The sequence below is a fragment of the Camelus dromedarius genome, chromosome 8 (assembly GCF_036321535.1).
Source record: "Camelus dromedarius isolate mCamDro1 chromosome 8, mCamDro1.pat, whole genome shotgun sequence".
NCBI classification, from domain to species: Eukaryota; Metazoa; Chordata; class Mammalia; order Artiodactyla; family Camelidae; genus Camelus; species Camelus dromedarius.
In genome coordinates this window covers 9,136,405-9,150,431 of record NC_087443.1, presented here as the reverse complement: position 1 = coordinate 9,150,431, position 14,027 = coordinate 9,136,405, and the positions used below count along the sequence as shown (strand labels likewise).

The 14,027-nt window shown below is 45.5% G+C and overlaps 1 long non-coding RNA gene across 3 annotated transcripts in view; it reads left to right on the top strand.

The window, feature by feature from the left end:
• The window catches only part of LOC116156055 (uncharacterized), a 114,808-nt gene extending 104,728 nt beyond the window's left edge, over positions 1 to 10,080 (top strand). For 2 of the 3 annotated variants that reach the window (XR_010381848.1, XR_010381846.1), the window contains one exon: positions 6,437 to 6,844. This is a non-coding gene — a long non-coding RNA (uncharacterized LOC116156055). Of the gene's footprint in view, positions 1 to 6,436; positions 6,845 to 7,578; positions 7,727 to 9,711 lie in introns of those variants that run through there. The other variant, XR_010381847.1, reaches the window with a different exon arrangement.
• The last annotated feature ends 3,947 nt before the right edge of the window (positions 10,081 to 14,027 follow it).

The following is a 14,027-nucleotide window of genomic DNA, read 5'->3' as shown; positions in this document are numbered from 1 at the left end:
TATGCCCTCGGCGTTTACTGAGGGGCAGCCTTATGAATTTCATTGCTGCATCTGTCACAGAAATAAGGACACTGTCTAACATCACTCATCCCTCCCTCATGTGACACTCCCTCCAGAAACGTCCCCCATTTCTTCCTCCCTTCCCTCCTCCTTTCTTTCTTTCTTTTTCCTTTTTTTTTAAACAACTGAATGCGGTTGATGTAATTAAGTTCTGACATTAACTACATGGAACCCTGTCCATCCTCTCCCCTTGACTTTCCCACTTCTTTTTATAAGTCCTTCCTTCTAATTTATTTTCACTTGTGTTATTTTATTTCCTCCTTGTATTTTTTGGTAACGGGTCATTTGCTCTGACTTCAAATAATATTCTGATAAATTACTGCTTCCTAGGTATTTTGTTATTAGGAAGAACAGCAGTGGCGGGAGGGTTTCATCTTGCATGCCAGCACCGGGCGATGGCGACGGCTGCCTGGAGCCTGGTGTGGAGAAGGAAAGGCGTGCCATGCTCGATTAGCAACATCTGCGACGAGCATGTTAGGAGAACTTGTTGGCGCTTCTACCAGGTGTTTGACATCTATGTCTTAAGTAGAATACATGACTATTCTAATAACAAGAAAGCATAAACAAGTGAATTAATGACTTTCTGACATAAACCAGTGACTTGTAAGTTTCACCAGCCCACATCCATTCTCCAAAGCACGATTATATTTACGTGAAATGGAGAAAAAAAGGGGGGGTCCTAAACTGCGATAAAAAAAGAATAAAATAGTACAAGCCCCCTGCCCAGGCTCTGCTACGATCTGGATGCCCCGATTGTAAACATGCAGAAACTGAACCTGGAGAGGATGGAGGGCTGCCTTCGTCTGCCAGCCGGCCCGCGGGAGGAGAGCTGGGTGCCAAACCAGGCCCGTCTGCGGAAGGAAGTGGGCCAGGAAGCCCAGCCCTGCGCGGCTCCTTTGGCAAGGGGTCCGCCGCCGCCGGGGGAACTTTTCGGGACTGCAGGCTGGGGCAGGGGCCGGGGGGCGGGAAGCATCCAGACTGGGAATTAGAGGGGAGTGGACCCGGAGGAAGGGGGATAGTGGCGATGGCCGGTTTAACGCCATGAGTGCCCAACGTGCAAGGCGCGATCCAACGGCCCTTCCGAAGGGAGGCGGTGAGGGGGGCGCGGGGAGGTCTGGGGCCTCGGGCGGGCTGGGGGGGGGGCGGGGCGGGGAGCGCAGACCCGGGCCGGGGCGCGGGAGTCGGCGCCGGGGCAGAGGCCCCGGTGGGCCCGGGGGTGGGCGACTCACCCCGGCCGCCGAGCGGCTCCACGGCGAAGACGCCCCGCCGGCCCCGCGTGGCCCCAGGCCGGCCCCTGCACGCCGCCTCGGCCGCGCCGCTCCCGGGCAGGCGGGCGGGCGGCTGGGCGCGGCCCCGGGACACCCCGAGCCGGAGTCGGGGAGGGGCGGGGGGGACCGGGGGCGCGGTGCGCAGGTGAGCGGGGGGCTGGGGGGCCCCCAGTGCCGACCAGGAACAGGCCCCGCCCTGCTGCCCTTCGCGCCCCCAGCCTAGGAGCGGGGACCCCCGCCTGCGGAGGCCCCGCCCTCGGTCCAGCAGCCGGTCGGCCCTCCCGCCGCCAAAACGAAACCGGGCGGAGGGTGAGGGTGGGGGGCGGCAGCGACCAGACAGGAGCGCGGAAGGAAGCGGAGCCGCACGTGCTGGCGGTGGGAACAGCGGTGACCGGGACGTCGGCGTCCCCGCGCTCCCAGCTGTGTCCCTTGAGACAAGTCACTCAGCCTCTCAGAAACCTGGTGAGATCGGAGCGGGAAGTGATTCTCAGCACAGGGAATCCCTTTCCAACAACTGCGGAGAGCCTTGTGTCCTGGGCCCGATCTCAATCCCGCCTTGGCCCAAATCTCTTCCTCACTCGGGTATCCTAAAGCTGGGGGGGACTTCAGGATCTGAGGAAGTGAGCCGGGGGTAGGGTGGGGGGGCAGGGGAGCAGCCCAGAGGCGGTGAACTTATCAAGGCTTCCCTGTCCCCACCCCCGCTGTCTTTCGGTCCCTGGGATACCACCACCCCTGACCCTGAAGGGGGCCCTGACAGCTGCTAAAAGGGAGGCAGCCTGGTGACCAGATGGGCTGGTGGCCTCTAAGGTGACCTGGCTGGAAAAATCCCAGCAGGACCCAAATTCCCTAGAGGAGACAAGGGAGCTGGTGGACATGCAAACTTGCACCTGAGCCTCTGGGGGAGGGGCTGGAGCTGGAGGCCTGAGGAGCCAAGTGGCTATTAACTGGGAGGCAGGAGGCAGTCTGCCCATCTCCTGCTCCCTCCCACCCTTCCTCCAACAGCCAACTCAGGAGCCCTCATCAGTCAGAGAGTCAGGAACTGCAAGATTCTAACTTTCTAAGTTGGGGAAACTGAGGCCTGCAGCCAAGCCTTGGGAAGAATGAGCCAAGTGCATGAATTACCAGCCATTTTTAACTCTTGATTTTTCAGGCCAAACCCTTCCCTGCCAGCCTCCAGTCCTCTGGGTTGCCCCTTCCCAACCCTATCCTCCTGGGCAGCAGCTGCCCCCCATTCCCCTCTCCCAGGTACAGAGGGCAAACTGCTTTAATTCAAATCTGACAGGTTATGCAGATCCCAGCCTGGGTCTCCCTAGAGAGAAGGGGAGGAGGGCTGGCTGGTCAGGTGGCTTCCTCCCTGAGAAGTGAGAGGATGGGAGGTAAAGGGAGGGAACCTTTGCCAGATCTCGTCCTTAATTTGGAAAGTGTGGGACCAAATTCCACACACACACACACACACACACACCCCACACTCCCCTCTGGGCCACTACCCACTCCCTGTGCAGATATGGCAGAGACCTCTGGTGAGGGGATTGGGATCCCCCTTGCCAGGGGCCACATGCTGCCCTCTCTTTTGCCTTCTGCCGCCCTGACTGTGGCAGCCCCGTGCCCAGAGCTAGGCCAGGACTTCAGCGCCCAGAGGGTACTGAGGCGTGCATGACCCCCTCTGCAGTCCCTTCTTTATCCTGCCTTCCACTGGAGGGGAATCATCTTCCTCTGAGTGATGCTTGAAGGAGTGGAAGGGGCCACACAGCTGCCCACCTGAGGAGCGAGCAGCTGCCATGAGTTCCTGAGACACATGGCCGCCCCCACAGAGTCACCCCTCAGGCTGAGGCCGGGGGTGCCTGTTGCTGTCAAGCTCCACGGGGAAGCCCCAGCTTCAGGAAGCACATTTTCCACAAACTCAGCACCCAGCTAAGCCCTGTGGGAGGAAGGGTAAAGCCAAGAGCCTGGGGCAGCTCCTGCCAGACTAGAGATGGCTGGAAGCTGTGGGCGCCTCTCTTGTGGCCTGGAAGGCTGCCTCTGGGGATGGAGGGTCAAAAACACCCCAGGGCAAGCCAGAAATCCAGGAGTCAGCCTCCTGGTTCCATTCTCAGCCTAATAACTCCAGCTTCTGAAGAAGTTCACCCCCAAGCTGGGCTGGCTGTGTGGCTGCAGAGCTCTGATGTTGAAACCTCCAGGCCCCAGGGAGGAGAGCTGGCTGCCACAATCAGAGAGGTGGGTTTTAGCCTGAACTCACCCAGCCTTGGAAAGGCGTTCAACAGCTCCCTGGCCTGCCTGTTTCACATGTGTCTCCGCTCCTGGTTTGTTCTGCATTCCTTCGAGCAGTGCTGGCCCTGCATGGTTGTCACAGGTGGGATCTGACCATGTCAATATTCCAACCCACCCTTTTCAACCTGTCACTTCCCTGCTGAAAGTTTTCAAGTATCCCCAGAACTTTAAGGTGAACTTCAAACTATATCTTCCAGCATTCAAGGCGCCCATCTTCCTTTCCAGTCTTATCTTGGTTTCCCCTTCAGCCACTGCTGTAAACTGAGCACCCCACTTGCACTCACCCCCTCACTCTGCATTTCCTCCTCCATCTGTCCATGTCTTGTTCATCCTCTCACACCCATGGCCCCAGCTCTAAACTCTCAGGATGATCCAGTGTGTTCCACACGAGCTCTTCGTGCTCACTACCATGTAGCATTATTTCACTCATGCCAGCTCAGTCACTGCCACTTGACTATTATCTTTAGGAAGAAAGAAAAGTGCTCTCTCTACTCCCATCGTGCCAGGACCCAAGAATTTAAGTAGGAGGTGGGCGAATTCCCTTTTGTGAGCATTCTCCTCACCGACGGCTGTGCCTGACACTAGGTGGCGCCAAGGAGCCCATCCCACTCGGGCCCGATGTTCTGACCTGACAACTCCTGAGCCACAGACACCCTTGATCTTTCCTATGAAAATAAAGGCAACCATCCAGGCAAACGGTGAGACAATGATATCAAGGTGTGAATTATATCCTGGTGCCTGGAGGCAACACACAATCTCTGCCAAGATTCCTTCCAAAAGGAGACAGCACAAAAGCACCCGCTGAAGCCCAGCTTTGATCTTTCCCTCAGGCTGACTGGGGCACAGGGTGGGTCTAGGGCACCCAGCAGCGCCCATGCCCCTTTCTGACATGGCCTCTGGGATTAGGACTGTGGGTGACGAGTGAATCAAGCCAAAAATCTGGCAGGCGGCCACTGCCTCCTGCCTGATTCAAACATACCCCAGGGCAGGCAAGCCTAGCATCCATTTCCAAATCAACCACCAATGAAGCCAGCTGGAGCTCCCAGGGAAGGGGCAGGCAGACCATCGCTGGCTTGGAGGCGAGGCCCATGGTGGGCGGTGGTCCTCAGGGACAGTGCACTGCTGGGTTGTCCCTCCCAGGCAAGGCTAACTTGCAGCCCTGTCCAAGGTTATTCCTGGGGGTGACCTTTCTCACATGGGTACAGACAGCCTCAGGTGAGTACAGGAAGTCTTCTAGCTGTGGCCCCCTCTCCTGCCCACCCAGCTCCTCTGGGTAAGTCAGCAGGGGGTCCTGGCAGCATCCACACCTAGTAGAGCAAAGGGCACACAGCGCCAGCCCAGCAGGTGCCGGCAGAGCACGACTGTCTCACGGACACAGGCCTGGGTAGCAGGGGGCTCGGAGCCTGCCTCCTGTTTACTGCCGACCCTCTAGCATCCCTTCCCCTGTCCACATTGCTCTACCGGGGATCATCCCAGTAAAACAGGTATCTTTACAGAAGGGTCCAGGAAGAGCAGGACCCGCCCCTAAAAGAAGCAAGCCTCAGGGGAGGGTAAAGCTCAGTGATAGAGTGTGTGCTTCACATGCACGAGGTCCTGTGTTCAATCCCCAGTGCCTCCATTAGAAAATAAGTAAGTAAAATAGAAGAAAATCATGCCATTTGCAGCAACATGCATGGACCTGGAGATCATCATTTTAAGTGAAGTAAGCCAGAAAGAGAAAGAAAAATGCCATATGTTATCACTCATGTGGAATCTGAAAAAAAAAGAAAGAAAAGAAGACACTAATGAACTCATCTACAAAACAGAGTCGCAGACATAGTGAACAATCTTATGGGTTACTGGGGTAAAGAGGGTGGGAGGAGATAAATTTGGGAGTTTGAGAATTGCAGATATCAACCACTATATGTAAAAATAAAGAACAAACTTCTGCATAGCACAGGGAACTATATTCAGTATCATGTAATAAACTTTAATGAAAAATAAAATAGAAAACAAATATATGTATGTATATGCATGACTGGGACACCGTGCTGTACACCAAAAATTGACACATTGTAACTGATTATACTTCAATTTAAAAAAAAGAAAAGGAAAGGAAATCTTACAATGGAGAACCAAAAAAAAAAAAAAAAAAAAAAAAGAAAGAAAAAGAAATGGGCACTGCTTCATGCATAGGTAAAATGGGGTTCTTCCTAGAAGGGGAGATTTAAGGAACCTGATCCCTGAATCTCTCTCCCACTGGCTTTTCAATATATGAAAGTGTACAGTTAGAGATAACTTTTTTAGGTTCTAAAAGCTAATGCTTAATGACTTTTTTGCTAAAAGACAAATAGTCCTATAGAGGGGTAATACTTTAGCTCTTTCCAGCTATTTAATTGGTTGACTACTAGTTAGGAAGAAGATGGAGAGTGGGGATAGGAGATACTTTAGGAGGGTGTGCACAGCCAGAGGAAGGAGGGGCGGCAGAGCTAGATTTTGCTTATTTCACAGTCTAGCCTGGCTTAGTCCAACAGCCCACTTGAGATAAGCAGTGAGTAAGCTTACAGATGCATCATCACTGGTCCTAAGAATGAGGCACGCTGTAATTGTCTAACTAGGAGTTGAAAGGAATATACAGACAACCATTAATTATGCAAATTACAACTTATATACAGATGGAGAATTCTTACGTTTTTTAGTAAATAATTTACTCAAATTCTCTCAAATCCAACAGACATGTTTCTGGGGGGAGCTGTTTTTTATTATTTAATTAGCATAATAGGAGAAATGTGCACTGCCATTAATTTATTCATTCATTCTTTCTGTGGATAAACTGACCAATATTCCTTCTGTGCTTACAGGAGTCTGGTACAGGGCAATGCTATTCAGGATAAAAAAGTAATGGAAGACACAGTTCCTGCGTTGAAGAGGTTACTGTGTTGGGAGATGAATGATACATACACGAAACAACTGGGGAAAACACCAGGCTGGATAAAATCAAGTGTTCGGGTGCTTGGTTCAGACTGCAAGCACTGTAGAATTTCAGAAGCAAGAAAGATCACACAAGAAGAGAAATCAAAGAGCAGTTACTCTGAAAGGTATTTCATGAAGCTGCTCTTCCTGTCTCAGATGTCAGCAGTAAACTCTGTGTCTCTTATCACCCGGGGGAAAGTTGAGATCAAGACTGTGTGATATTCCACACCTGCCCTGGACAGATCCAGCACAGCCCACTCTGAGAACAGCCTGCCAGCCACCCAGAGAAGGAACTCAACCACGGACTCTTGAAAGTTCTAAAATGATTTTTAAAAATGAAAAATAAACAATTTCTATTCTTGGTGTGTAAGTTCTTTGTGATGAATTATGAACTTCACTATACTGGTCTGTGGATTGTGATTTGGACCTGCTACATCCATAGACAAATTCAGATTCATTTTTGTTCAAATTTAGGAAACTGTTGTCACAATTCCATAATCTAATGTGCAATACACATTTGAATGTACAAGCCAGCTGTTTGGTAGAATGTCCCTCAGTTTGAGTTTTATCAATTGTTTCTTCATAATTAGTCATTTTATGCCCCAGAACCCAACTTAATTTCTGTTTTATGCCTCCACCAGGCCAGTCCCTTGGGTCAGGCAACTGAGGCGGTCATTTCAGGCCCAAGCTTGAGGGCTTGTCACAGGCAAGCCCTTACCCATGTTGATGAAGCATCATTGAAACTAAATTTCAAATTTTCTGTCTTTAACAGTCTCTCAAAGAGCCTATGAAAGACACTAACAGCATGGACCCTTTCAAATGCCATGTCTTTGTTGTTATTCCCAGGATCCCTCACCCTTTCAGGGATGGCCCTGGCCCTCTTCCTACGTAGTGGTGAGAACAATCTAAGTCCATTTGGACATGTCAGCCCTTTCCCTCAATTCTGGTTCAGTTCTGGAGGCTTCTGAGGTGCTAACTTGTCAGGGTCCGAGGAGGGGAATCTGCCTGATGAACTCATCTCTCCCCGCAGGTGTCTACTGACGTGTGACCACTATGGTTGGTGCTTGGGCCTTGATTCATGCAGGCCCCTTGGAAGAATGTCTCCCTGGCGCTTTCTGGACTGCTGGCCTTTTCTGCTAATTTCCTGCCACTCTCAAGCATGGGCAGCAGGAAACTTGGTGAGCGAAATACAATCCCTGACTCGCTAGGCTTTGCTGCCTCCCCAGAGCACAAAGCAGACAGAGCCATTCTCAGTGTAAATCATTGACACGTGAATGTAGTCGTACCTCTTCTCCCATCCCCCACCCACCCTCAAATCTCTCCAGAAAATCCTTTTCTAACCTGAAGTCTTGCCTTTACTCAAATCTTTTATGTAGACCAGTGGTTCTCAAAGTGTGGTTCCTGGTCCACCAGCATCAGCATCACCTAGGAACATGTTAGCATGCAAAGTATCTTCCACCCCAACTGGCCCTACTGAATCAGGAACTCTAGTTTAGAGTAGGGCCTGGTAATCTTTGCTCCCCAGATGATTTGGATGCTAGATAAAGAAATTTGAAAACTACATATCTACACCTTGAGCTCCCCAGATGATTTGTATGCTAGATAAAGAAATTTGAAAACTACATATCTACACCTTGAGTTCGTTTTCTTCCCCTGGTGCATTGATTCTCAAATTATAACATACAACAGAATCACCTGGATAGCTTGTTAAAACAGATTCTTGGGTCCAACCTGCAAAATTTCTGATTCACCAGGTCTGAAGTGAGGACTGACAATTGGCATTTCTAACAAGTTTCCAGGTGATGCTGATGCTGCTGGCCAGGGGACCACATTTCAGAGAACCATTATTCCTAGAAGAGGCTTTAGCTCCGTAATTCTCTTCCTTCCATCTCTCCCCGTAAGATCCATCTAACTATTATTGCTAATGTAATCAAATATATTCTCTAGAAATCTGCTCACATGTAGCTTTTTCCAGTCCAGAACCATCTATCACAACTTTGCCAAGTTTACTTATATTTTTGAAAGCCAATATCTGATGTTAGACCAGCAGAGCTTAAGGCTTTTCATCCCAGGTTCCTCTCCAATTCAAGGGCTCCCATGGCTAATCCATCTGTAGGACACCCCACAAGATTCAGAAAGAGGAAAAATGCCTACTGTTCACCTTGTAAGATCTGTTTTACAAATAGCAGGTCAGCGTTTCATTGGCTTCTCCCCAGAACCCAGAGACTGAGCAAAATATGCTTCCTGGGGAAACACAGAGGAGTCAAAGAAAAGGGGATGGACAGGCAGTTGGAGGGGGCAATGAATGAGCAAATGCTTTGAGAGTCATTTACTTACTCTTTGAGGTGAAGGGGTTTTATCATGGTTTGGGGAAGAAGAGAGAAGCAATTTAACCTCATGACATCTTGCAGTTTAATTTTTGGTTTCAGTATCCCCAGATTTAAGGAAAATAAAAGTGGCCAACCCCACTTCCTGCTTAGTTTTGTTTAAATCCACTTCTCCCCTGCAGCAGCATCAGGGTCCCCAAAGCCCCTGATCCCACTTATTTTTCACCTGGTATCCTGAAGAGACACCAAGTCTTTTTTGGCGTAATTACCACAGAACAATTACTTTAAGTCTGCAGGGCACAGTCACATTATTAGCTAGGCAAGGAGCCACTTCAGAGAACTGTTTCTTCTAATTTGATCTTTTTTTGTCATAAAATTCTATTTTGTTAAGTGACCCACATGGTTCTGAATGAAAGCACTGACCAAAGAACACATTGAATATTAGTTACTACAATTATTTGGATGGTTCAGCATCATTTATTAATAATTCCAAGCATTGTAATATTAGGGCAGTCTTGAGGGTGCCCTGCACATGAATAGGACTATTGCACATAGAGCAAAGTTGCAGAGACTTTTCTGCTGAAGCAACGCTCCTATTCGCACTACAGGGACAGATGCGGATTTGTTTCCTTATGCTTGTGTCCAAAAGAATGGGACTGCTTGTGTTTTTCAGACATTTGCTATGGTTTTCTACCACCATCTTCTTACCCTCCCTGGCATTAAACACACCATCTCATTCCTTGCGGTGTTCAGTAAATATTTATTGAGTTGAAATCTGGAGACCACCAATTAAAGATTGGGATCAAGGCTTTTCTGTTTCACTCTTCTCTTCACAGTGATGAAGCCACTGTGGAAAACAGTATGGAGATTCCTCAAAAGACTAGGAATAGACTTAACATATGACCCAGTCATCCCGCTTGTGGGCATATATCCAGAAGGAACCCTACTTCAAAAAGACACCTACACCCCAATGTTCAGAGCAGCACTATTTACAATAGCCAAGACATGGAAACAGCCTAAATGTCCATCGACAGATGACTGGATAAAGATGTATATTTATACAATGGAATACTATTCAGCCATAAAAACCGATAACATAACGCCATTTGCAGCAACATGGATGTTCCTGGAGAATGTCATTCTAAGTGAAGTAAGCCAGAAAGAGAAAGAAAAATACCATATGAGATCGCTTATATGTGGAATCTAAAAAAAAAAAAAAACCATAAATACAAAACAGAAACAGACTCATAGACATGGAATACAAACTTGTGCTTGCCAAGGGTTGGGGGGGGAGGGACCGACTGGGAATTCAAAATTTGTAGATACTGACCAGCATATGCAGAATAGATAAACAAGATTACACTGCACAGCACAGGGAAATATATACAAGATCTTGTGGTAGCTCACAGTGAAAAACATGTGACAATGAACATATGTATGTTCATGTATAACTGAAAAATTGTGCTCTACACTGGAATTTGACACAACATTGTAAAATGACTATAACTCAATTAAAAAATATCAAAATAAAAAGAAACCAGCAAGTCCGAAACAACAATAGCACCTCACAGAGAAGAGCATCAGATAAGGGAGGAGCAATGCCAGGGAGCAACAGTCTATGAGGGACACCTGTCAACTGTGGCGATATGTGGACCAATCACAGGGACTTGGCCAGAACGGGCACATGCCTTGGCAGGTCTTGAGGAGCACACGGACTTCTAAGAAGCTGGCCACGTTGAGGGCCAGACCATACTTACTTTCTTGTATCAGTAGGTCTGGCAGGGTGGAGGTGGGCTTTTGGGAGTATCCCAAACCCAGTCTAGCACCATAGAGAGGCAGGAGATGCAAGGCTAAATGAAAGTCTGTGTGGACCTACCATTGCTACAAGAGGCTATCAGTTTAATGGGGTAAATGAGTGAATGAGCATAAGTGACAATGAGCTCAGCTGCTGCTGATACTAGATAAAGAAAATAATCAGGAACAATAAACACTAAATTACCATACCAAAACAACATTGCATATAGGAGACAAGCAAACTTTCTGCTTATCCCAAAAGTGGTTCTAGAACGTTAGACTTTGAGAACATGCACTATGTACATGTATATGGTATGAAAGAGTGAGGAAGTCCTAAGCCCAAGCTGTCTTTTGTTCACTACTCAGTTCACGAACCCTCCCTGCACAGCCTTTCCTAATGAATTGATCCAGAAGGAACTGGTCCCATTCAAAATTGAGTAATAATCAGAAAGCAGCCACAAAGAAAATAAAAAGTACATGACAAGCAAAACTCAGGTGGTGGATATTCACCAGATGCAGACATGCCATGGAATATGTTTCCCCTTAATTATGAACTAAGTTAAAGAAAATGTGGTCCCTAGAAATAAGAAATTAAAGGAGAGGAAAGTATTCAAATATATGAAGGAAGGAGCTGATGAGTGAGTAGTCAAAGCTTTGGAAAGGATGAAAGAATAAAATAAAACCATTATAGAACCAGAAGCCACAAGAAATCAATAATAAGGGAAAGAAGGCAAGAGAGAGACAAACGTGAAAGACAATAATTAAGCAGACTCTGAGACAAAAAGGAGCATACAGAAGACAGAGGAAAACTACCCTTACTGTATTAGGGAAAAGAACAAGTTAAGTAGAAAAAAGTGCTAAAGGTATAATAGAAAAAGATTTGGAGGATGCTGAAGGCTTGAATCTCTTGACCTCACCTCCTTCAGGACATTGCTTGAATCTCACCATAATAATAAGATTTTCCCTGATGACCATAGTTAAAATATCCACCTGGATTCTATCTCCCTTCCCTACTTTATTTTTCTCAGTGCAATACCTGAATTATAAATTACACTGAATGGGATTAACAGTAGCTGAGACACCACAGGGAAAAGACATAACATCAAATAAAATGCAGAAGGGGAAAAACCTGAGGACAAACTGAATGGAACATCAATGTTGTGAGATCATATCAAGCAGTTAAAATATGTGTAACTGGAATCCTGGAATGGGAGAGGAGAGAGAAAACATATTTGAAGAAATAATGGCTGAAAAAAAGTCTAAATTTGATGAATACTCTCAACTTGCAAATGTAAGAAGCCCAATGAACCACAAAGAAAGAACAAAGAAATCACACCAAGACACATCATGATCAAATTGTTGAAAAGAACTAGCTATAAGAAGAAAATCATAAATGCAGGTAGGGGTGAGGGAGGACACAATAACAGAGAGGAAAATAAAAATACGGCAGACAGCAGACTTCTGGTCAGAGCCAGAGGACAATGAGGTGGTATCTTTAAAGCACTGAAAGAAAACAGTGCCAATCTCGAATTCAATAAACTACAAACATCTTCAAAAATGAAATTTAAGTACAGACTTTTCAAAGGTGAATAAAAACTGAGAAAATTTATTGCCAGCAGGCCTATGCTACAAATAATGTTCAAATGTACAAAGAAATTCTTCAGACAGAACGTGAAACCAGAAGAAACTTGGATCTACACCAAAGAATAAAGAGCACTGAAAATGCTAATCTGTGATTAAACATAAGACACATTTTCCGCACTTTTAAAATCTCTTTAAAAGATATTTGTTTAGAGAAAGCAAGCATATGTTGTGAGGTTTACAACATACGTAGAACTAAAATATGAGACGATAATGCATTTTTTTCAGGGGAGAAGTATCCTGTTATAAGGTTCTCAAAATATATAGGAAGTGTTATAAAATTATTTGAAGGTAGACAATGATAAATATGTATCTTATAAATTGTAGAACAACTGCTACAAAAGAAAAAGGGGCTGTATCTACTAAGCTAATAGTGGGTAAAATGGAATACTAACAAATTTTTAAGTAGAAAGGGAGAAAAATGGAGCAAAGGATAGATGGGGCAGAGAGAAAACAAATAGCAAAAGAGTGTGTTTAAATCTAATATTACTCATAGCATTACATGTAAATGACATAGGTTTCTACAAGCAATCCACTTTGCATATAAAGTTACAAGTAGGATAGAAGATAAAAAACACCGATGTAAAGAATTCTACATTAATATCAGACTAAAGAGATTTCACAACATGGAATGCTGTGAACAGGAGTAAATCATACTCTTTAATTTGTTGTGTGTTTTGGTTAATTTGTATAGTTTGAAATAATAGTTTTTCTTGACAATTTTGTCAAGTTTTATCACCGTTTTCTGGGGATAGTATTTTCTGAACTGCTCACTCAGGCATTCTGGAAGTTACACCCCTTACCTGGATCATTATAGGAATGATTACTGAATTCATTGTGTCTTTTTAAGCATCTTTTGTATGATCCGATTTTTCCCTTGTTGCTCTAACAGATTACTTTGATAGATTTCCTAATACACAGCAGCCTTTGCACTCTTTGAATAAATCCTAATTATCCATGTTGTTTTATTCTTTAGTTACACTGCTAGATTCTATTTGCTTTTCGGAAAAGAGATTACAGTTATCTATTTCTTCTTTACAAAGTTCTGGTGTAAAACTTTGTGCAGTAAAGTTGAGTGGGCTTTGTCAAATGAATCAGGAGCTTCTGGATTTTTCTCTCTGGCTTAGAATCATTTAAATGACATAGTAACTATATGCTCTTTAAAGGTTATTTAGATTTCAGCTATAAAACCAGTAGGTAACATTTTTAGTGAAAGGTCTTTTTGAATTTTCCAATGTCTTCCGTGGTAATTGGTTTATTCAAAATTTTTCATATCTCCTTCCTAGGTTAATTTTGGTCATTTATATTTTACTGAGAAATGACCCATTTCCTCTAGATTTGCAAATTTGTTGCCATGGAGCTTCATATAATTCTGTCTTACAATTAAAAAAAAAACTCTCTTATATTGTAATTTGTCTCTTTACTCATTCCTAAGTATTCATATTTTTCATTTTTCTTCTATTTTCTTAATCAAGTTTGCACTAGGTTATGTATTTTATTGTTGTTTTTAAATACAAGCATTTGGATTCACTAACTATTGTACTAAATTTTTTTTCTCGTCAGGTTCAATTTTTATCTCCATAAATTCTCTCTTCCTAAATTGCAAAAAAAAAAAAAAAAAAAAAGTTTACTAATCTTTCTAAAATTTCCTAGATAGATAGCAAATTTCTTCATCTTTCATCTCTTTTTTTAGGGGTGGGAGTGGAGGTAATTAGGT